Here is a 24,664-nt window from a genome sequence, read left to right on the forward strand (position 1 = left end):
TGAATTTCTTTTTTGGCAAGTACACATCTATGGTGGCTACTGGAATTCTGACCCTAGTACTTGTGTTCCTATTATTGATATGTTGTGCTGCCTGTATAATCCCTTGCTTAAGAAAGTCTCTTACAGAAGTTGTCAGAGCAACCGGAATGATGCCTTTGATGGAATTGTCCCCGGAGAACACTAAATCCAGCTCTGGGCCTAAGATGGATCTGTCAGAGGACGGTCCTTGTTTTACTGTTGAGGAAGTGGTTGAATGAAGCGTATGCACAATAAATTCATATGTATTGAATGTAGTGGCAGGTGGATGAGAAGGTTTTAAGTTCTGGGACAAAGAGTCTGTCCCACACATGTTAGGTGTAGACACTGTCGCAAAAAGGTTTTCTTTTTATACGTGTTGAATAATATGTTATGAATTTATCCTGTATACTATTTGTCTTTCCTGATGTGAGGGTTTGAAGTTCCTGGGTGACTGATAGTCAACCTAGTACAAGTGAGGTGTAGCCGGAAGGATGTGAGGGTTTATAAGGAATTAACTAATCATTAAAATGGAGATATACAAATTGTGTTGAGTGACACCCTAGGGGGTGTCAAAAGGGGGACTCTTAAATTTCCCTTAAATTTCTTATTGGAATATGTTCACACCCCAAGGGGTGTGAAAAGGGGGATTGTTAGGGTTGAACTGGCTATTTGTATGCATAGCCTTTATAATATACTGGGGAAGCTATGCTACAATATTAAGTATATGAACTGCGAGTAAATCAACTGAAGACAAGAAGAACTACAACCGGCAACAGGAAGTGCGTCACGACGCTGGGATCAGCCTACACGCCGACGACAGGAGGAGCAAGTTTAAACCACGCTCCTCCTCCCTCGGACAGGCCAGCATTGAGCGGGAACTATCTCTGTCAGTATAAAAGAGAGAACAATAGGATGTGTCGCTCTCTTCTCTGTTTTGCCCTGCGAGGTAAAACAGCGAGACCGTATATATACCAACCACACATATAACACGCACGTGTTTGCATTAATTAAAGTACAGCTAAATCAGAAGTTACTATGTGCTGACTATTTTGTTCTGTTACCAGAAACGAACTGTCGCAACATTAAAACTACCTTGCACCATATTGTCCTCTCTTGCTATATCTTACACTTTATGCCCTTGTGCTGATCTTCTCTCTAAACAATAATCATGATAGTGTGAATGAGTTGAGTAAACTACACTGTTGTTAGCTTCTCAGTCTGTACTGTACTGTCCCTGGAAGACCCTCCACATAGTTCACCTAGATCCAGTCCACTTTGTACCACTGGTCAACTAATCATCAAAACCTCTGATTAGTGAATCAGGTGTGCTGGTGGTGGAATACATGATATGAACTGGTTAGGGGGAGGACAGGTTTGAGAAGGGAAAGACTAAATGGACTTTTCGGACCAACATCCCATTGACAGCCCGTCTGGCCAAAACCTGAAACCTAAAACTGACCCTAACCTTAACCCTAACATTAACCAAACCTTTAAGCCTTAAAGGTAGTCTCATCATGGGTGTGATTCAGACTGTAGTTTCTCCCTGTGTCCAGTAAACCTCCTCTCATCATGGGTGTGATTCAGACTGTAGTTTCTCCCTGTGTCCAGTAAACCTCCTCTCATCATGGGTGTGATTCAGACTGTAGTTTCTCCCTGTGTCTCCAGTAAACCTCCTCTCATCATGGGTGTGATTCAGACTGTAGTTTCTCCCTGTGTCTCCAGTAAACCTCCTCTCATCATGGGTGTGATTCAGACTGTAGTTTCTCCCTGTGTCTCCAGTAAACCTCCTCTCATCATGGGTGTGATTCAGACTGTAGTTTCTCCCTGTGTCTCCAGTAAACCTCCTCTCATCATGGGTGTGATTCAGACTGTAGTTTCTCCCTGTGTGTCCAGTAAACCTCCTCTCATCATGGGTGTGATTCAGACTGTAGTTTCTCCCTGTGTCTCCAGTAAACCTCCTCTCATCATGGGTGTGATTCAGACTGTAGTTTCTCCCTGTGTGTCCAGTAAACCTCCTCTCATCATGGGTGTGATTCAGACTGTAGTTTCTCCCTGTGTGTCCAGTAAACCTCCTCTCATCATGGGTGTGATTCAGACTGTAGTTTCTCCCTGTGTCTCCAGTAAACCTCCTCTCATCATGGGTGTGATTCAGACTGTAGTTTCTCCCTGTGTCTCCAGTAAACCTCCTCTCATCATGGGTGTGATTCAGACTGTAGTTTCTCCCTGTGTCTCCAGTAAACCTCCTCTCATCATGGGTGTGATTCAGACTGTAGTTTCTCCCTGTGTCCAGTAAACCTCCTCTCATCATGGGTGTGATTCAGACTGTAGTTTCTCCATGTGTCTCCAGTAAACCTCCTCTCATCATGGGTGTGATTCAGACTGTAGTTTCTCCCTGTGTCTCCAGTAAACCTCCTCTCATCATGGGTGTGATTCAGACTGTAGTTTCTCCCTGTCTCCAGTAAACCTCCTCTCATCATGGGTGTGATTCAGACTGTAGTTTCTCCATGCGTGTCCAGTAAACCTCTCATCGTGGGTGTAATTCAGACTGTAGTTTCTCCATGCGTGTCCAGTAAACCTCCTCTCATCGTGGGTGTGATTCAGACTGTAGTTTCTCCCTGTGTGTCCAGTAAACCTCCTCTCATCATGGGTGTGATTCAGACTGTAGGAGGGATTATAATGAAAGAAATGGTAGAGATAAAAATGACTTATAGTGATTTTTATGAGATCAACTTTGTTAAGTGGTTCAAATTCGTAATTCCAAATTGGTAACGGAATTACCCAAAAAATCTGTAATAGAATTACTGCAACCTAATTGGCTACAATGGAAATCATAATAGTCACAAACCACAATTGGTTCACCTGGTACTGTCCTCCCTTCCACTGGCATACTGTTCAGCTCATAAAGGTTTTCTTTCTCTTCTCTTGTGGTCAAACCAAGAGTCTCTCTCTCTCTCTCTCTCTCTCTCTCTCTCTCTCTCCTCTCTCTCTCTCTCTCTCTCTCTCTCTCTCTCTCTCTCTCTCTCTCTCTCTCTCTCTCTCTCTCTCTCTCTCTCTCTCTCTCTCTCTCTCTCTCTCTCTCTCTCTCTCTCTCTCTCTCTCTCTCTCTCTCTCTCTCTCTCTCTCTCTCTCTCTCTCTCTCTCACCAGACGGACTGATTTTGTTTGTTTTCACAGACACTATAATTGATTAACTGTCGATCTCAGGAGTCATATTGAGTTGGCTTCAGTCTCAGTGGTCACACTGCACATGATTCAGAGTCAAGCTTCCTGATTCAGAATCAAACTAACTGATTCAGGATCTCTGTTAACACTGGAACCGCTGGGCCTCAAGACCCCCCCCCCCCCCATCAAGCTGATGAGCAGTCATTTTGACTGCAACATTCTAACAGTGTAAAACATTTCATATATTCTATCGCAAAAATAATAATTTGGTTTTGTTTACGATTTCAAATAACACAATAGCATTTCATTACTTGACGTTACTGCAGGCTATATGTAAAAATTAATCACCATGAAAAACACGGTAGTTGTGGTTATGGTAGGTCTGATGTTAGATGTGGTGAAGTAATTATGGTATTGTATTTGTGGTGATGGTAGGTGGGATAGGTGTGGTGATTGTAGGTGTGATAAGTGTGGTGATGGTAGGTGTGTGGATGGTAGGTATGGTGATGGTAGGTGAGATGGTAGGTGTATTTGTAGGTATAGTGATGGTAGGTGTGGTTATGTTAGGTGTGACAGTTGTGGTAGGTGTGGTAGTTTTGGTAGGCAGGTAGGTTTGGTGGGTGTGGTGATGGTAGGTGTGGTGAGGGTAGGTGTGATAGGTGTGGTGATGGTTGGTGTGGTGAAGGTAGGTAGGTAGGTATGGTAGGTTTGGTGATGGTAGGTGTGATAGATGTGGTAGGTGTGATGGTAGTTGTGGTAGGTAAGTTTGGTAGGTGTGGTAATGAAATATACAGTAGGAACATGGTGATGGTAGGTGTGGTAGTTGTGGTTTGTAGGTTTGGTGATGGTAGGTTTGGTCGATGTGTTGATGGTAGTTGTGGTAGGTAGGTGTGGTAGTTGTGGTAGATAGGGGTGGTAGTTGTGGTATGTAGGTGTGGTAGTTGTGGTAGGTAGGTTTGGTGATGGTTGGTTTTGTAGTTGTGGTGGTGGTGGGTGTGGTAGGTGTCTTCAAAGAACTTGTTAGAAGGTGGGTTCATCGAGGAACCTCCGTTGTTGCTGGACTTCTTCTGGGAACTTCGCAATTACAACTGAAAACGCTGGTGACAAGTTTGGATGCGACAACAGTTAAAAAGGTTAAGTTGGGTTGATGTTTCGCTCTGAATATGTCTCGAAATCATTTATTATAATAATATAACATACTAATAATGAATAACGAAGACAATGATGGTTTCCTGTGAATATCTTCCATAACGTTACTATAGTTAATGAACGTAAATATTAGAAAGCCGGGTTTGACCGTCGGTGTTGTATGAGCTACAGTACAGTATCGTTAGCTAGCTAGCTAACGTTATGTCCTAACTAGGCACAACTAGGTTTGGATTATTTCCTCAACTATATTCTTTCCCATATATTGTATATCGTTTCCATAAAGCCAACATGGCTTTACACTCATTAACGTAAGTTTCCAATCTAGAGCAGTTTTCACTTTTGTGATAATGAACTAGCTAAAGATGCTTCGTTAACTAACTAACTAACTAACTAACTAACTAAGGACGGTGACCTGTCCAGACGAGATGTTACAACAAACTACAGCATGCAATACTATTAACTCACAAGGGGGCATAACGTTACATGGACAATACTATCCCATTTTGGAAACGTTACATGTACAATACTATCCCATTTTGGAAACGTTACATGTACAATACTATCCCATTTTGGAAACGTTACATGTACAATACTATCCCATTTTGGAAACGTTACATGGACAATACTATCCCATTTTGGAAACGTTACATGTACAATACTATCCCATTTTGGAAACAGTACTGTACATATAACGTTTCCAAAATGAGATAGAACTGTACATGTAACATCTCATTTTGGAAATGTTACATGGACAATACTATCCCATTTTGGAAACGTTACATGTACAATACTATCCCATTTTGGAAACGTTACATGTACAATACTATCCCATTTTGAAACGTTACATGTCCGTCCCCTTGTGGAGGGAAATTAATATCTTAGATGGTAGCTGTAGATGGGATTCAAATGCATAATGGTATTAATACAGTGTCTAGACTACCTCTTTTGTATAAATGCCCTTCAGAATCCAAACACAGTATTGCCACGCAGCAAAATGTTGCATATAATCTTTCAAGTCAGCCTGATAAAATATTGAACAATTTGTGTACAAAGATATCTTGAAATGTGATATTAGGCCTTTATGGCAGTACTGTTACTGTATGGCAGTACTGTATTGGCTAGTACTTTCTCCAATATGTTCTTCTATTTTACATTACATTGTATGTTGATGCCATTTATCTTTCAATATTTATTTAATATATATATAACTTTTAATGCTTGTAAGACTGTTCTTTGACACATTTTCTCTTCCTTTGAAATTCTTATAGGACAGAACATGGACACAATGCAATTGGGATCAAGAAGAAGGTACAGATATGTTGTAGGACAGCTGCATTTGAAGTGTACATTTAACCTACATAGCAGTCAATACAAACTGAAATCTATTAGCATACAAATATGTGCAAATTATCTTTTCAGATCTTCTCAGAAATGAATCAAGTCCATGGAATGGATATAGACAAAAAGATAATTCAAGGACTATCAGAGGTAGAGAGGCGAGGCAGGGGTGAGGACATCATCCTGCTATTTTGACAGTCCCTGAAGGAAAATACAGAAGAGGGATTTGCTCTTATTCCTTCCCTTTCTCTAATGTATTTTGTAATAAAATTAGCAAGTGTAGTAAGATCATTGCTTTACTTTACTAGGACTGGAGACCACAGCAGCGATTCTGCTCTTGCCCAACCTCTTCAATGAGGACCCGAGTGGCCTTTATGTCCATGACAAGGTATGCCTACGCACAAATAATCTGTTTCTTCATAAACATAGGTGTGCATGCTAATATAAAACTACAGCTGAACATTTGTTATGTTCTTTGTTAATTGTTTGTGTGTTAATCTTTTCTTACTTTTGTTTACACAGATTTCACCGCTCTTCACTCCTTTACTGCACATCGGTGGAAATCCATTTCACCATGAGAGTGAAATCCCGCTGGCCTTTGATGGGGAGAACATCCAGGCCCTAGAGGACGTCCCCATGGGACTTGGGGCTCTGCTACGGCTGGATTTTTTATTTTATGTTAAATTTCCCCAAAATGTCAGAAGAACACTTATGTTGTTAAGTTACTGTGTTCTGGGGATAAGAGAAGTTGGGGTGAAGTTACCAGGGCCGGTCATAAAGATGGCAAACTTCCTAACATAACTAAGTGGATACAATATACACACTAAAGCTGAAAAATCTGTTTTTAGCATCAAGTCTACAATATTGTTAGTTTACCTATGATTCATTTTTAATGTTATTTTTATTGTACATCATTATTATTTATATATTTTAAATGTCATGAAAAGCACTATACAAAGTAAATGTATTATTTATTAGGGTTGGACATGTCTGCAGAAATGTTGCAATTTTTGTATGTGTTTTGTAAATATTAATTCACATTTGTGGTGCCACTAAATAAACAATGAATTATTTAAATCAATATTGTCAATATTGTTGTTATTAAAATATGTTTTTTATAATGCAGGGAGGGTGGACCGAGAGTTAAAAAAATGAACCCCAAAATGTTCTTTGAGGAACTTATAGGGGTTCCCCCACAGTTTCAATGTTCAATTTGAAGAACCCCTAAACTCCAGGAACCTTTACGGGACGCTTCTTCAACATCAACAGCTAGTCAGACACCTTGGTTCACTCTAACTTTATGGAAAAAGGTTTATTCAATAAATCTAGCAACTCCTCTCATACTGGGAAGAACCCTACGCCTTAAGGGCAGTTTATTTCAATTAAGGTACCCGGATGTTTTATAGTTTCATCCTTAGGGCAACTTACCCTAAAGTGGACACACTCCCATCAGTTTCTGAGACAACTGGCCAGACTTTGTAGACTGTTTAATAATGCTTAAACCTCCTCTTTATCAAATGATCCATTAAAGATACCAACTCAAAACCTACGTTCGTCTACATATGGGTTGTTTAAATTGTGTCTAATTATATTCCCAGTATTACTTTATCAAATCTCTAGTAATCATTATACACACATAAAATTCATCATATTTTCATATATTCACAGAATCCATATAAAATGTAAGAAATTCTCAACAACCATTCCATTTTCTTTTTCAAGGAGTCTCCACAGCTACGAAGCAGCTCTCCATACTCCCAGCAGAACAAAAAAAAACATTTGTTTCCCGGACAATGACCATGGGATCCTCAACGGTTCTCTAACCTCCCAGAGACCACGGTAAAATCAAGTCTCCCAGGAACTATAGACCTTCCTCTGCTTTCTAAAATATCATCATTTATTATCCATATTTCAATCATCTGATTCAGCATATTTCTATATGTTACTATCCAAACGACAGATTAAGACTAATTTCCACAGTCAAACAACTCTCATATCATAGTCACACAACTCTCATACCACAGTCACACAACTCTCATATCACATTCACACAACTCTCATATCACAGTCACACAACTCTCATATCACAGTCACACAACTCTAATATCACAGTCACACAACTCTCATTTCACAGTCACACAACTCTCATATCACAGTCACACAACTCTCATATCACAGTCACACAACTCTCATATCACAGTCACAACTCTCATATCACAGTCACACAACTCTCATACCACAGTCACAACTCTCATACCACAGTCACACAACTCTCATACCACAGTCACACAACTCTCATACCACAGTCACAACTCTCATACGACAGTCACACAACTCTCATATCACAGTCACACAACTCTCATATCACAGTCACACAACTCTCATATCACAGTCACACAACTCTCATACCACAGTCACACAACTCTCATACCACAGTCACAACTCTCATACGACAGTCACACAACTCTCATACGACAGTCACACAACTCTCATATCACAGTCACAACTCTCATACCACAGTCACACAACTCTCATATCACAGTCACACAATGCTATTCTAAAACATACCTAATCAATTAGTTGTTTTTCAACAATATATTAACCTGCAGGAACATTTTCACATTTCTATCTCATGGTTAGTTCCTAGGATAATGTAACTCATACATTTACATCTTTCAATACTTCTAAAATGGTGTCCAGGTTTAAAATAATTACAGGTTTAAAACAATTACAGGTGCACCTTACTATCTTATACTAGATCATAAATAGTCTTAACTAGTAAACACAGATTCTAGTTTTCATCCAGTTTACAGAGATAGCTGACTGGGCCCTGTTTACACCTCCACACAGGAATGCACACTCAGAGCCTACTGACTGGGCCCTGTTTACACCTCCACACAGGAATACACACTCAGAGCCTACTGACTGGGCCCTGTTTACACCTCCACACAGGAATGCACACTCAGAGCCTACTGACTGGGCCCTGTTTACACCTCCACACAGGAATGCACACTCAGAGCCTACTGACTGGGCCCTGTTTACACCTCCACACAGGAACACACACTCAGAGCCTACAAGGTCATTTACCCAGGTCGTCAGGAGTCAGGTCATTTACCCAGGTCGTCAGGAGCCAGGTCATTGACCCAGGTCATCAGGTCATTTACCCAGGTCGTCAGGTCATTGACCCAGGTCGTCAGGAGTCAGGTCATTTACCCAGGTCGTCAGGAGTCAGGTCATTTACCCAGGTCGTCAGGAGTCAGGTCATTTACCCAGGTCGTCAGGAGTCAGGTCATTTACCCAGGTCGTCAGGAGTCAGGTCATTGACCCAGGTCATCAGGTCATTTACCCAGGTCGTCAGGTCATTGACCCAGGTCGTCAGGAGTCAGGTCATTTACCCAGGTCGTCAGGAGTCAGGTCATTTACCCAGGTCGTCAGGAGTCAGGTCATTTACCCAGGTCGTCAGGAGTCAGGTCATTTACCCAGGTCGTCAGGAGTCAGGTCATTGACCCAGGTCATCAGGTCATTTACCCAGGTCGTCAGGTCATTGACCCAGGTCATCAGGTCATTGACCCAGGTCGTCAGGTCATTGACCCAGGTCGTCAGGAGTCAGGTCATTTACCCAGGTCGTCAGGTCATTTACCCAGGTCATCAGGAGCCAGGTCATTTACCCAGGTCATCAGGAGCCAGGTCATTTACCCAGGTCGTCAGGTCATTTACCCAGGTTGTCAGGAGCCAGGTCATTTACCCAGGTCATCAGGAGCCAGGTCATTTACCCAGGTCGTCAGGTCATTTACCCAGGTTGTCAGGAGTCAGGTCAGTTACCCAGGTCATCAGGAGTCAGGTCATTTACCCAGGTCATCAGGAGCCAGGTCATTTACCTAGGTCATCAGGTCATTTACCCAGGTCATCAGGAGCCAGGTCATTTACCCAGGTCATCAGGTCATTTACCCAGGTCGTCAGGAGTCAGGTCCTTTACCCAGGTCGTCAGGAGCCAAGTGAAGATTCACATCCCCATCGCCAAATGTGGTGGTTCATATCTTTAATATCAATTGAGGAGACAAACTTATCACACAAGTCAGAGTTATTCTTAAACTAAATCTTTATTCACTTATAAGGGAGCACGTCAATATAACGTACACATATAAAGTGAATCAATTGAGTGCCCTACGATAATGATGGCGGGTGGACCCACGGGACAAAAGTACAAAGGTCTTTTATAGCCCTTTTAACCTACATGATGAACAACAGATGTATAGAACGGGTCACAAGGTTAAGATTTGTATGAAAGATACTTATAATTCTCAGCAGACAGTATCTGCTGTAAAAACAGTACTCTTTGTGTCGAGACCAGGGTCTGGCCCTGGGGTCATCTCTCCCTGGTACCATATAGAACAGAAACATTAACTCATGTTCTGGAATGTGGTCTCTTTAGGTTTTATCACCCAAAAGACATTGTAAATCTCCTGTCAGTGTTTTCTCCCAGAGGCCCATCCTCAGTAGAACACACAGACACAATAGTTCAAAGAACCCTCTATTCTGTTGCATAAAACCACCATTTGATGCAATAAAAGTATTATAACAATGTTGCAGTTTTGCTCTCTCAGTGTCCACTGAAAGTTGACTAGTAACAACAACTGGGACATAAAAGACACCCACCATGAGACCCACTAAATCTGCCCAAGAAGAGACAAACAAAAGAAAAACACACACCAAACTTAAAGACAGGAAGCAAACCAAAAAGGTGGAGCAACTAAAGGTGTTGACTCTCCACACGTATCAAGACAACTGGAGCACTGGGCCAGACACTCTTAAATAGAACCTGGACCAGCTCAGGTGAAACACCTTCCCACTAACGAGATGGACAAGCCAGCACAGGTGTAACACATACTGACTAACGAGGTGACACCAATCAGTGCGTCCTACGCGCTAACGAGCTAGACGTGCTAACGAGCTAGACGCGCTAACGAGCTAGACGCGCTAACGAGCTAAAGTTCAACCTCAAAACATAAATGGAAAAACCAAAGCCTGTAACACCTTCCCCCTTAAGACAACAAATATATCCTATATTTTTGTTGGACAAGTTTGCTCACCACCAACAGAAAACAACTTCCATTTCACATTATAACCAACTACAATGCTTCACCTTCACCAATATAAACATGGTGTCTACTGGCTGTCAACAATTAAAAACAAGAAAAAAACACGTATTACTAAATAATAATATACAATCGTATTATTTTTTTCATTTTATTCTTTATAGAATCCAAAAAATCACTAGCTTCTAGAACTCTCGTCCACTTTTCATTTAACCTTTATTTAACTAGGCAAGTCAGTTAAGAACAAATTCTTATCGACTATGACGGCCTAGGAACAGTGGGTTCAACATATTTTTACCTTGTCAGCTCGGGGATTCGATCCAGCAACTTTTTGGTTACTGGCTCAACGCTGTAACCACTAGGCTACTTGGAAGTACGTTGAAATTAAGTTGTTTTCAAGTAATTTAACTACAACCGAACGAATATAGGACATCGGGCATAGGCTTCTTTTCAAAGACATTTTGCTAGATGGGATAGCCCCAATGTCAAAACACAGTTTTCAATAACAAATACGCAGAAACAGTTTGTGATATATTGAAAAACTAAACAAATAATGTGCTATATACACAAACATCTGCCACAATAATCATATTACTTGTATTTTTTTGACAAGTAGCAATAAATCACTGATATCGTCAGGGGGGAAATCAGGTTGTACTGTTGTTGAAACTAACACAAATAAAAAAAACATGGAAATGGGAGATATATTTTACCTCACTGGTTAGAGGACAACCTGCAGAAGACAGTCAGCTATATTTTGGAATGATGCATTTACATTTAGGGATCGCTAAACAAAGGAATGCAACACTTATTTGTCATCACTCATCGATATCACGATGAGATCAATTGTGAGAGAGGGAGATGAGATTGCACGTCCTGTTAAAACTAACAGCTCAAAAACCACACGGAATCTGGGAATAATGTGTAAATCCCTGGTTAGAGGACAACTTGTAGAAAACAGCTAGCTACATTTTGAAGTGTTGCATTTTGATTCAAGTGGGTCACCAACATGGTAAGTGTAACAGAACTCTTTTTTTGTTACTCACTTTTTGTTAAATCTCATATATAGTACTCGTTCAATTCAGAGCCTGGATTTTCCCCCTGAGGCTAATATCCATATCATGCGGAAATCAATAGAACAGGGGACAAACGTTTAGGCTTCTACATTGTGACATCATTTAAATACTCCTACTACAATGTTAAAACATTCTACATTGTGACATTATTACATTGTGACATTATTTCATTGATATCATGAAATAACTCCATGTATTTTCTGATGTTTAATCAGAGATCTTTTACTAGAGTATCTCTTCTCACATTGATTACAGCTATAAGCTTTCTCTCCTGTGTGTGTTCTTTGGTGTCTAGTCAGCATGCTAGAACAAGTAAAACTCTTCCCACATTGAGCACAGCTATACAGTGGGGCAAAAAAGTATTTAGTCAGCCACCAATTGTGCAAGTTCTCCCACTTAAAAAGATGAGAGAGGCCTGTAATTTTCATCATAGGTACACGTCAACTATGACAGACAAAATGAGAAATAAAATCCAGAAAATCACATTGTAGGATTTTTAATGAATTTATTTGCAAATTATGGTGGAAAATAAGTATTTGGTCACCTACAAACAAGCAAGATTTCTGGCTCTCACAGACCTGTAACTTATTCTTTAAGAGGCTCCTCTGTCCTCCACTCGTTACCTGTATTAATGGCACCTGTTTGAACTTGTTATCAGTATAAAAGACACCTGTCCACAACCTCAAACAGTCACACTCCAAACTCCACTATGGCCAAGACCAAAGAGCTGTCAAAGGACACCAGAAACAAAATTGTAGACCTGCACCAGGCTGGGAAGACTGAATCTGCAATAGGTAAGCAGCTTGGTTTGAAGAAATCAACTGTGGGAGCAATTATTAGGAAATGGAAGACATACAAGACCACTGATAATCTCCCTCGATCTGGGGCTCCACGCAAGATCTCACCCCGTGGGGTCAAAATGATCACAAGAATGGTGAGCAAAAATCCCAGAACCACACGGGGGGGACCTAGTGAATGACCTGCAGAGAGCTGGGACCAAAGTAACAAAGCCTACCATCAGTAACACACTACGCCGCCAGGGACTCAAATCCTGCAGTGCCAGACGTGTCCCCCTGCTTAAGCCAGTACATGTCCAGGCCCGTCTGAAGTTTGCTAGAGAGCATTTGGATGATCCAGAAGAGGATTGGGAGAATGTCATATGGTCAGATGAAACCAAAATATAACTTTTTGGTAAAAACTCAACTTGTCGTGTTTGGAGGACAAAGAATGCTGAGTTGCATCCAAAGAACACCATACCTACTGTGAAGCATGGGGGTGGAAACATCATGCTTTGGGGCTGTTTTTCTGCAAAGGGACCAGGACGACTGATCCGTGTAAAGGAAAGAATGAATGGGGCCATGTATCATGAGATTTTGAGTGAAAACCTCCTTCCATCAGCAAGGGCATTGAAGATGAAACGTGGCTGGGTCTTTCAGCATGACAATGATCCCAAACACACCGCCCGGGCAACGAAGGAGTGGCTTCGTAAGAAGCATTTCAAGGTCCTGGAGTGGTCTAGCCAGTCTCCAGATCTCAACCCCATAGAAAATCTTTGGAGGGAGTTGAAAGTCTGTGTTGCCCAGCGACAGCCCCAAAACATCACTGCTCTAGAGGAGATCTGCATGAAGGAATGGGCCAAAATACCAGCAACAGTGTGTGAAAACCTTGTGAAGACTTACAGAAAACATTTGACCTGTGTCATTGCCAACAAAGGGTGTATAACAAAGTATTGAGATAAACTTTTGTTATTGACCAAATACTTATTTTCCACCATAATTTGCAAATTAATTAATTAAAAATCCTACAATGTGATTTTCTAGATTTTTTTTTCTCATTTTGTCTGTCATAGTTGAAGTGTACCTATGATGAAACTTACAGGCCTCTCATCTTTTTAAGTGGGAGAACTTGCACAATTGGTGGCTGACTAAATACTTTTTTGCCCCACTGTAAGGTTTCTCTACCGTGTGTGTTTTCTGGTGGTATATCAGGCTGCTTAGCAGAGTAAAACTCTTCCCACATTGATTACAACCAAAAGGTTTCTCTACTGTGTGTGTTTTCTGGTGGTATATCAGGCTGCTTAGCAGAGTAAAACTCTTCCCACATTGATTACAGCCAAAAGGTTTCTCTACTGTGTGTGTTTTCTGGTGGTATATCAGGCTGCTTAGCAGAGTAAAACTCTTCCCACATTGATTACAGCCAAAAGGTTTCTCTCCTGTGTGTGTTCTCTGGTGTGCTGTCAGGCCGCCAGATGAAGCAAAACTCTTCCCACATTCATCACAGCTACACGGTTTCTTTCCTGTGTGTGTTCTCTGGTGTGATATCAGGGCGATTAAAATAGGAAAACTCCTCCCACATTGATCACAACTGTAAGTTCTCTCTCTTGTGTGTGTGTTCTCTGGTGTATAATAACATAACTAGATTTATAAAAACTCTTCCCACATTGATCACAGCTATAAGGTTTCTCTCCTGTGTGTGTTCTCTGGTGTGATATCAGGCTGGTTGACAGAGGAAAACTCTTCCCACAGTCAGAGCAGAAGTAAGGTTTCTCTTTTGTGTGATTTCTCAGGTGTATTTTGAGTTCTGATGAAGATTTAAAAATTTTCCCACAATCAGAGCAGTAGTGAGAATTATCACTTGTGTGAATTCTCCAGTGTGATATAATGCCTGATGAGGTGCATCTCTTCCCACAGTCAAAGCAGCGGTGTGATCTTTTCCCTGTGGTTCTCCGCTGGCGTTTCTTGAGGTGTTCTGATGTGGAGAGATTCTTCTCTGCCCTGTCAGCATCATGAGGTTGTTGAGGCTCCCCAGAGGATCCACGATAGTCCCGTCTCTCTCCTGTGTGAACAACAAAGTCAGACAGATGGTTAAAGGCCCACAACAGCAGAAATCCACTGTAAAAGGTGATGCCAACAGCGTAGCCATGATGTTGTACAACAATTGACGTCTGTAATGAATGTAATGATTACTTGACATTTGTCTTAAAATGAGCAAGAATAGACATATTTTGTCTTGTTTTCACATTAGTAGTAACATCGATGATTGTAGGCTAGAAATAAGTTATTCATGTTGTTGAAACTCTAAGCAGTGTGCCAGACGACTTTTGGTCTCCAATATAGGCCCCTTTCTGTGTTTGCTAAAATTGCGGCATGAGGGCGATGCACATGCAATTTTGTTGTAGAAACTCCTCCCCACTAATGAGGAAACCGATAGTTATGGATGTACTATATCTGGTAATGAGGAAACCACTAGTTATGGATGTAGTATATCTGGTAATGAGGAAACCACTAGTTATGGATGAAGTATATCTGGTAATGAGGAAACCACTAGTTATGGATGTAGTATATCTGCCTGGAGCCAAAATGGTGAGCAAAGATTTTAGTTTTTCACAATGTATTCTGAATGTGAATGGGGGAAAACTCAGGGGAGTAACCTCCATTTCCAGGTTGATTATGAGTTCATTTCACACTACTTTGGATTATAATTCTAAGGCTCGTTTGAATGTCCTGCTTAATATGTTTGTGTTATTGTTGCAAGTCAACCGCTTTATACTTAAAAAACACCTCAACCAGTAAAATGCTCTTTGGCTTTTCCATCAGCCTGACAATGAGGGTTTGTACACTGCTTGTTTGCCAAATTGGCCCATAACTTCACCTAACAAATATAGGAAAATAGCTCTGTGTTGTACAATAGCCTATCCATCAAGGAACAGTTCTCTACACATTATGACCAAAGTAGGAATGTTGGATCCAACGTGGAGCACGGCATAACTGTCTTTACCAGAGTAATGAATGAAGAAGCACTTTGGTTGTTGTTGCATGTCGTGATGTTTGTCAGAAAATGATTTCCTGGATCAGCTGATGATAGTTGAACATGTGACTGTAACTAAACAGCTACAGTATTAAGAATTATGAGTAATTATTGAAGAACCACATTAATGACAGTATCCATTTGGGTGTTGTCAATAAAGTTACTATATATTTTTTTACCTTTATTTAACCAGATAGGCCAGTTGAGAACAAATTCTCATTTACAACTGTGACCTGGCCAAGATAAAGCAAAGCAGTGCGACAAAAACAACAGTTGCACGTTGGATAAACAAACGAACAGTCAATAACACAATAGAAAAATCTATATACAGTGTGTGCAAATGGAGTACGGAGGTAAGGCAATAAAAAGGCCATAGTAGCGAAGTAATTACAATTTAGCAAATTTACACTGGAGAGATAGATGTGCAGATGATGATGTGCAAGTAGAAATACTGGTGTGCAAAAGAGCAGAAAAAGTAAATAAAAACATGGGGATGAGGTAGGCAGTTGGATGGGCTATTTACAGATGGGCTGTGTACAGCTGCAGCGATCGGTAAGCTGCTCAGATAGCTGATGCTTAAAGTTAGTGAGGGAGATATGTCTCCAACTTCAGCGATTTTTGCAATTCGTTCCAGTCATTGGCAGCAGACAACTGGAGGGAAAGGCGGCCAAAGGAGGTGTTGGCTTTGGGGATGACCAGTGAGATATACCTCCTGGAGCGCGTGCTATGGGTGGGTGTTGCTATGGTGACCAGTGAGCTGAGTTAAGGCGGAGCTTTACCTAGCAAAGACTTATAGATGACCTGGAGCCAGTGGGTTTGGCGACAAATATGTAGCGAGGGCCAGCCGACAAGAGCATACAGGTCGCAGTGGTGGGTGGTATATGGTGCTTTAGTGACAAAACGGATGGCACTGTGATAGACTGCATCCAGTTTGCTGAGTAGAGTGTTTGAGGCTATTTTGTAAATGACATCGCCGAAGTTAAGGATCGGTAGGATAGTCAGTTTTACGAGGGTATGTTTGGCAGCGTGAGTGAAGGAGGCTTTGTTGCGAAATAGGAAGCCGGTTCTAGATTTAATTTTGGATTGGAGATGCTTAATATTTTAATATTAGTCTGGAAGGAGAGTTTATAGTCTAACCAGACACCTAGGTATTGTAGCTGTCCACATATTCTAAGTCAGAACCGTCCAGAGGAGTGATGCTAGTCGGGCGGGTGTAGGCAGCGATCGGTTGTTGATTGATCGGTTGTTCTTTTTGGATGATGAGTCTGCCGATAAGAATACGGTGATTGACAGAGTCGAAAGCCTTGGCCAGGTCGATGAAGACGGCTGCACAGTACTGTCGCTTATCGATGGTGGTTATGATATCATTTAGTACCTTGAGCGTGGCTGAGGTGCACCCGTGACCAGCTCGGAAACTGGATTGCACAGTGGAGAAGGTACGGTGGGATTCAAAATGATCAGTGATCTGTTTGTTAACTTGACTTTCGAAGACTTTAGAATGGCAGGGCAGGATGGATATAGGTCTGTAACAGTTTGGGTCTAGAGTGTCACCTCCTTTGAAGAGGGGGATGACCACGGAAGCGTTCCAATCTTTAGGAATCTCAGACGATACGAAAGAGGTTGAACAGACTAGTAATAGGGGTTGCCACAATGGCGGTGGATAATTATAGAAAGAGAGGGTCCAGATTGTCAAGACCAGCTGATTTGTACGGGTCCAGGTTTTGCAACGCTTCCAGAACATCAGCTATCTGGATTTGGGTGAAGGAGAAGATGGGGAGGCTTAGGGAAGTAGCTGTGGGGAGCTGTTGGCCGGGGTTGGGGTAGCCAGGAGGAAAGCATGGCCAGCCGTAGAGAAATGCTTATTGAAATTCTCAATTATCGTGGAGTTATCGGTGGTGACAGTGTTTCCTAGCTTCAGTGCAGTGGGCAGCTGGGATGAGGTGCTCTTAGTCTCCATGGACTTTACAGTGTCCCAAAACTTTTTGGAGTTAGAGCTACGGGATGCAAATTTCTCTTTGAAAAAGCTAGCCTTTGCTTTTTTAACTGACTGTGTGTATTGGTTCCTGACTTCTCTGAAAAGTTGCATATCGCGGGGACTATTCGATGCTAGTGCAGTAAGCCATAGGATGTTTTTGTGCTGGTCGAGGGCAGTCAGGTCTGGAGTGAACCAAGGGCTATATCTGTCCTTAGTTCTACATTTTTTGAATGGGGCATGCTTATTTAAGGTGTTGAGGAAATTACTTTTAAAGAACAACCAGGCATCCTCTACTGACTGGATGAGGTAAAAATCCTTCTAGGATACCCGGGCCAGGTCGATTAGAAAGGCCTGCTTGCAGAAGTGTTTTAGGGAGCGTTTGACGGTGATGAGGGGTGGTCGTTTGACCGCGGACCCATAACGGATGCAGGCAACGATCGCTGAGATCCTGATTGAAAACAGCAGGGGTGTATTTGGAGGGCAAGTTGGTCAGGATAATATCTATGAGGGTGCCCATGTTTAGGGATTTAGGGTTGTATCTGATGGGTTCCTTGATAATTTGTGTGAGATTGAGGGCATCTAGCTTGGATTGTAGGACGGCCGGGGTGTTAAGCATATCCCAGGTTAGGTCACCTAATAGAACCAAATCTGAAGATAGATAGGGGGCAATCAATTCACATATGGTGTCCAGGGCACAGCTGGGAGCTGAGGGGGGACTATAACAGGCGGCAACAGTGAGAGACTTATTTCTGGAGAGATTCATTTTTAAAATTAGAAGCTCGAACTGTTTGGCTATTGACTTGGGAAGTATGACAGAACTTTGCAGGACATCTCTGCAGTAGATTGCAACTACTCTCTTTTTGACAATTCTATCTTGACTGAAAATGTTGTGGTTGGGGATGGAAATTTCAGAATTTCTGGTTGCCTTCCTAAGCCAGGATTCAGACACGGCCAGGACATCACACAGGGCCTAGGTTAACCTCTACATCACCCGAGGAACAGAGGAGTAGGATGAGGGTACGGCTAAAGGCTATCAGAATTGGTTGAATAGTGCGTTGGGAACAGAGAATAAAAGGAGCAGATTTCTGGGCGTGGTAGGATAGATTCAAGGCATAATGTACAGACAGGGGTATGGTAGGGTGCGGGTACAGTGGAGGTAAACCTAGGCATTGAGTGACGATAAGAGAGGTTGCATCTCCGGAGGCACCAGTTATGCTAGGTGAGGTCACCGCATGTGTGGGAGTTGGGACAAAAGAGTTCTCTGAGGCATGTTGAGTGGGACTAGGGGCTCTGCAGTAAAATAAAACAATGATAACTACCCTAAGAAACAGTATACAAGGCATATTGACAGTTGAGAGACATAAAGCGAGGCATAAAGCAATCACAGGTGTTGATTGGGATAGCTAGCTAAGACAACAACGGGTAAGACAACAACAGTTAATCAGCTAAGACAATAACAGGTAAAATGGCGATGAATGGGCAGAGAGGGTCAGTTAACTACACACGGGGCCTGAGTTCGAGGCTGTGGCCGACAGATAAACAAAATGGAGACCCGTGATTAATGAACAATCCAGCAGGCATCAGCTATGTAGCCAAGTGATCATAGGGTCCAGTGAACAGGAATATATGAAACAGGGAAGCAGTTAGGTAGTCGTTACTACGCTAGCATCTTCCGCGCCTGGCTCGAGGCTAACTGGTGCTAGCTTCGGGACAAGGGCGTCACCGACATCCTGCAAAGGCCAGTTGAGGGCACATCGGACGGAATTACGTCGGCAGACCAGTCGTGATGGATCGGCGGGGCTCCATGTTTACAAAGGGTCCAGGCCAATTGGCAAAAGAGGTATTGTAGCTGGAGTTATTTTGTTTGCTAGCCGGGAGATGCACCTGGCTCGAGGCTAACTGGTGCTAGCTTCGGGACAAGGGCGTTAGCCACTATAGCCACTCCGGTGCAAATGTCCAGAGCTTACGGCAGGAATCCGGTGATGTAGTGGCTTCTAGTCGTCTTAGTGAAGAGTCTGGGAGGCATCAGCTGTGTAGCCGAGTGATCATAGGGTCCATTGAGCAGGCCGGAAGATGGGCCTGGCTCAAGGCTAGCTTCGAGGCTGGGCCACTCGGTAGCAGCTAGCTAGCTGTGATTATCCGGTGTAATGGTCCAGAGCTTACGGCAGGAATACGGTGATGTAGTGGAGAAAAAAAGTCCAATATGCTCAGGGTTGATAACGCGCTGTGCAGACTGGCAGGTATAATCCAGGCAAAAAGCGGCTGGTGTCTGAGCTAAAAAGGTAAAGCAGTGGCTAAAAATGACTAAATAGCTAGTTGCTAATTAGCTGCTTAGCTCCTGATGGCTAGGTTCTGATGGAGGTTCTAGCTATAAGGTCTAAAAATAGCAGATCCGTATCACATTGGGTGAGGCGGGTTGCCGGAAGGTATATTTAATTTAAACATGGAAAAAGAGATTGAAATATTTTGCAATATATACAAAAAGACAAAAAACAACATTTACAACAACAATCACGTCATACTGCTACGCCATCTTGGATTAGAAGATGACTCAGTTAAACAACATTGGATTTAGCAAACTCTGAAATGATTTAGTATTTCTGTGCCCACAAACTGTTTTCCCAGCGTAACATAAGGAGCCGCTAAATGATACAAAGGTCGAGTGCATTTTCATTCACGCCTCGCTGGAAGCCCCGCCTTCCACAGGTGATGAGCGTGAGGCTCGGATTTATTCCTTAAATTTAATACCGCTCTTCATCGACCCAGGAAGGGGTGGGGCCAAACAGGTGTTGCACCTCATTTCCCTCCTTCAGGGAACAGTAATTATAGTGTTAGGTTCTAATTATTCAGAGTAAATAACTCGCGGACACTAGAGAAGCTTAACCAAGTTTAATTCTTCCCAAAGGGTCGTTACAACTGTAATTCAGACAAAAACATGTTCTCACCATCACAAGTATAAACACCCCACTTTGGACACTCCTTCTCTCCAATCCTTACATCTTCTGGTTCAACAGGAAGAGGGTAACAGGATACTAAACCCTTATTACTCCCTTCAGGGGATCTGACCTGACCTCCTGACCTCAACCCCTCCTTCGCCTAATCCACAGATGTCCATCCGCTTCCCCTAAAGCAATCCTGTGATCTCCTCCCGTCCACCCAGCACATTCCACAGCCACTCTGTCTTTCTACAGATCTCACTCCTTTATATACTCTGTGTCTGATCTATCATGTCTTTAATATGTTCAAAGTTTAGAATCCAACAATAGTCATAAAGTTACACTCCCTTTTAGTCGGTCAACTTCGGTACAACATACTATGGGACAATACAATCATTCCCCATGCCGACCCAAACGGATACTAAATGAAACGGCCCCTGGCAGACCACCCAGACCTGACCCCGCAAGATGTGCCAGTTTTGTCAATTTATTAATTGTCTTTTGTTTGAAACACTCCTGTCAATGTTGAGTAAGGACGCACACCTAATTACGGATACAGAAGTAGGACTAGTCTTCCTTGCCTGTGTGCAAATGTAGGCCTATAAATGTGCCCATTTGGGGATGTCTGATAGTATTTCTGATTGTCTTAATGCACCACCACTAATGAGTTGTGGAGGTTCTCAAAGCAAATGTTTCTTCACCTCAAACAGCAAGTGCACCTCAGCCACGCTCAAGGTCCTAAACAATATCTTAACCGCCATCGATAAGAAACAATACTGTGCAGCCGTATTCATTGACCTGGCCAAGGCTTTCGACTCTGTCAATCACCACATCCTCATCGGCAGACTCAATAGCCTTGGTTTCTCAAATGATTGCCTCGCCTGGTTCACCAACTACTTCTCTGATAGAGTTCAGTGTGTCAAATCGGAGGGCCTGTTGTCCGGGCCTCTGGCAGTCTCTATGGGGGTGCCACAGGGTTCAATTCTTGGGCCGACTCTGCTCTGTATACATCAATTATGTCGCTCTTGCTGCTGGTGAGTCTCTGATCCAGCTCTACGCAGACGACACCATTCTGTAAACTTCTGGCCCTTCTTTGGACACTGTGTTAACAACCCTCCAGACGAGCTTCAATGCCATACAACTCTCCTTCCGTGGCCACCAACTGCTCTTAAATACAAGTAAAACTAAATGCATGCTCCTCAACCGATCGCTGCCTGCACCTGCCCGCCCGTCCAGCATCACTACTCCGGACGGTTCTGACTTAGAATTTGTGGACAACTACAAATACCTAGGTGTCTGGTTAGACTGTCAAACATCTCCAATCCAAAGTTAAATCTAGAATTGGCTTCCTATTTCACAACAAAGCATCTTTCACTCATGCTGCCAAACATACCCTCATAAAACTGACTATCCTACCGATCCTCGTCTTCGGCGATGTCATTTACAAAATAGCCTCCAATACCTTACTCAATAAATTGGATGCAGTCTATCACAGTGCCATCCATTTTGTCACCAAAGCCCCATATACTACCCACCACTGCGACCTGTACGCTCTCGTTGGCTGGCCCTCACTTCATACTCGTCTCCAAACCCACTGGCTCCAGGTCATCTACAAGACACTGCTAGGTAAAGTTCCCCCTTATCTCAGCTCGCTGGTCACCATAGCAGTACCCATCTGTAGCACGCGCTCCAGCAGGTATATCTCTGGTCACCCCCAAAGCCAATTCCCCCTTCGGCCGCCTCTCCTTCCAGTTCTCTGCTGCCAATGACTGGAACGAACTACAAAAATCTCTGAAACTGGAAACACTTATCTTCCTCACTAGCTTTAAGCACCAGCTGTCAGAGCAGCTCACAGATCACTGCACCTGTACATAGCCCATCTATAATTTACTGTATTTATTTATTTATTTTGCTCCTTTGCACCCCATTATTTCTATTTCTACTTTGCACTTTCTTCTACTTCAAATCTACCATTCCAGTGTTTTACTTGCTATATTGTATTTATTTTGCCACCACTGTCTTTTTGTCTTTACCTCCCTTATCTCACCTCATTTGCTCACATTGTATATAGACTTATTTTTCTAATGTATTATTGACTGTATGTTTGTTTTACTCCATGTGTAACTCTGTGTTGTTGTATGTTGTCGAACTGCTTTGCTTTATCTTGGCCAGGTCGCAATTGTAAATGAGAACTTGTTCTCAACTTGCCTACCTGGTTAAATAAAGATGAAAAAAATAAAATAAAAGATCAATGTCCCTGTTTTATTAGATAGTACTCACTGTATTTACTGGTGTTAATCAGATCAATGTCCCTGTTTTATTAGATAGTACTCACTGTATTTACTGGTGTTAATCAGATCAATGTCCCTGTTTTATTAGATAGTACTCACTGTATTTACTGGTGTTAATCAGATCAATGTCCCTGTTTTTACATTTTACATTTACATTTTAGTCATTTAGCAGACGCTCTTATCCAGGGCGACTTACAGTAGTGAATGCATCCATTTCATGCATTTTTTTGTTTTACTGGCCCCCCGTGGGAATCGAACCCACAACCTTGGTGTTGCAAACACCATGCTCTACCAACTGAGCCACATAGATAGTACTCACTGTATTTACTGGTGTTAATCAGATCAATGTCCCTGTTTTATTAGATAGTACTCACTGTATTTACTGGTGTTAATCAGTTCTCCAGTCTTCTCTTCTTCGTCCTCCTCTAATGTGACAGTAATCTCCCCCCTTCATCCTTCATTCCAAAAACGTCTTCATCTTCTTTCACTTCATCCTCCACTCCAAAAACGGCATCTTCCTCCTCTTCTTTCACAGTAACATCCTCCTCCTCTTTCACTCTGAACGCGTCTTCCTCTTCTTTCACTGAAACGTCTTTCTCTTCATCTTTCACGGTAACAGCTTCACCCTCTACTTGTTTTTGTATTGTAACAGCCTCCTCTTCCTCCTCCTCTTTCACGAGAGTGTCTTTCTCCGTCCTACAGACCTCCGCTTCTTTAGCAGGAGGAGAGTAGCTTAGTGAACTCATGGTCCGGGATGTTAGCTAGGCTAATGCTAACTTAACCAGCCCGCTAGCTGACTTACAACGTAAATATTACATAAAATGTAGTACTATGTTTAAATCACAGTGGCAATTAAACCACGAAATTGTCCAAACAGCTTGATTGTTCCGACTTTGTTGGCTAGCGAGCTACGGAGGTGGCTGCAGTTGTTGAAGAAGCGTTCCGTCCACTAGATTATACGTCACACTAGAAACATCGCCTGAAAGACACATATCGCCATCTGCTGTCTGGAGGGAGGAAACGCAGTTGAGGAGGGACAACTATTTTTATTCTTCATTGAATTATAATATTATAAAGCAGTTTAGGGAAACGTTGTTTTTCTCTCCATTAAATATTAATATTATATCAACACGTATAAAGAGCAACAAGTGTTGTTTGATTAGTACAGATTTTTTATTGGAATTTAAAACAAACTCTACATCTACTCCACATCTGTATTTCTGACTCAGTCAAATAACTAGATATCAAAATAAGCACCTAGTTATTGATACCCTTGATAAAGAGTAGCAAAAATGACTGTATAAAATAAATAAATAAACTTTACCCACTACCAGGATATTTTAGCCCAAAACCTGGTTACCTCTGCTCGGAGGCTGAAACTTGGCCATAAGTGGATCAGCGAGACACATCAACATCCACGAAGAAATTGTTAATAGGGTACAAAATCAACATTTTCAATGGCCATCTCAGTCTTCGGACTTGAACTCCATTGAAAACATGTGGTATGAATTGAACAGGACAGTCCATAAGAACAGACTAAATAAATCAAGGACATGGAGAGATTCTGTTTGGAGGATTGGTCTAAGATCCCTTCCAATGTGTTCTCTAATCTCATAAAACATTTCAGTGTCGTTATCCTCCCAAGGGGAAGGTGCTGGAGTATTGAAAACATGGGTGGAAATAATTCAGACCCCTACCTTTTGAGAATTACATGTTAAACTAATTCTCTTTCTCTGAGCTATTGTATTAGTGTAAAATAAAATCATTTCCCTGTATTTTTGACACAATATAGCTCAGTATTTGATTTTTTTTTATAG

The 24,664-nt window shown here is 42.1% G+C and overlaps 1 long non-coding RNA gene across 1 annotated transcript; it reads right to left on the reverse strand.

Moving 5' to 3' along the window:
* Positions 1-9,747: 9,747 nt before the first annotated feature.
* LOC145863128 (uncharacterized) lies at positions 9,748-23,889 on the reverse strand. Its single transcript, XR_014382453.1, has 2 exons — positions 23,222-23,889; positions 9,748-14,673 (listed from the first exon to the last, which is right to left on the reverse strand). It is a non-coding gene; the product is annotated as an uncharacterized LOC145863128 (long non-coding RNA).
* Positions 23,890-24,664: the final 775 nt, after the last annotated feature.

The sequence above is a fragment of the Salmo salar genome, chromosome 02, assembly GCF_965601325.2.
Source record: "Salmo salar chromosome 02, fSalSal1, whole genome shotgun sequence".
Lineage (NCBI taxonomy): Eukaryota > Metazoa > Chordata > Actinopteri > Salmoniformes > Salmonidae > Salmo > Salmo salar.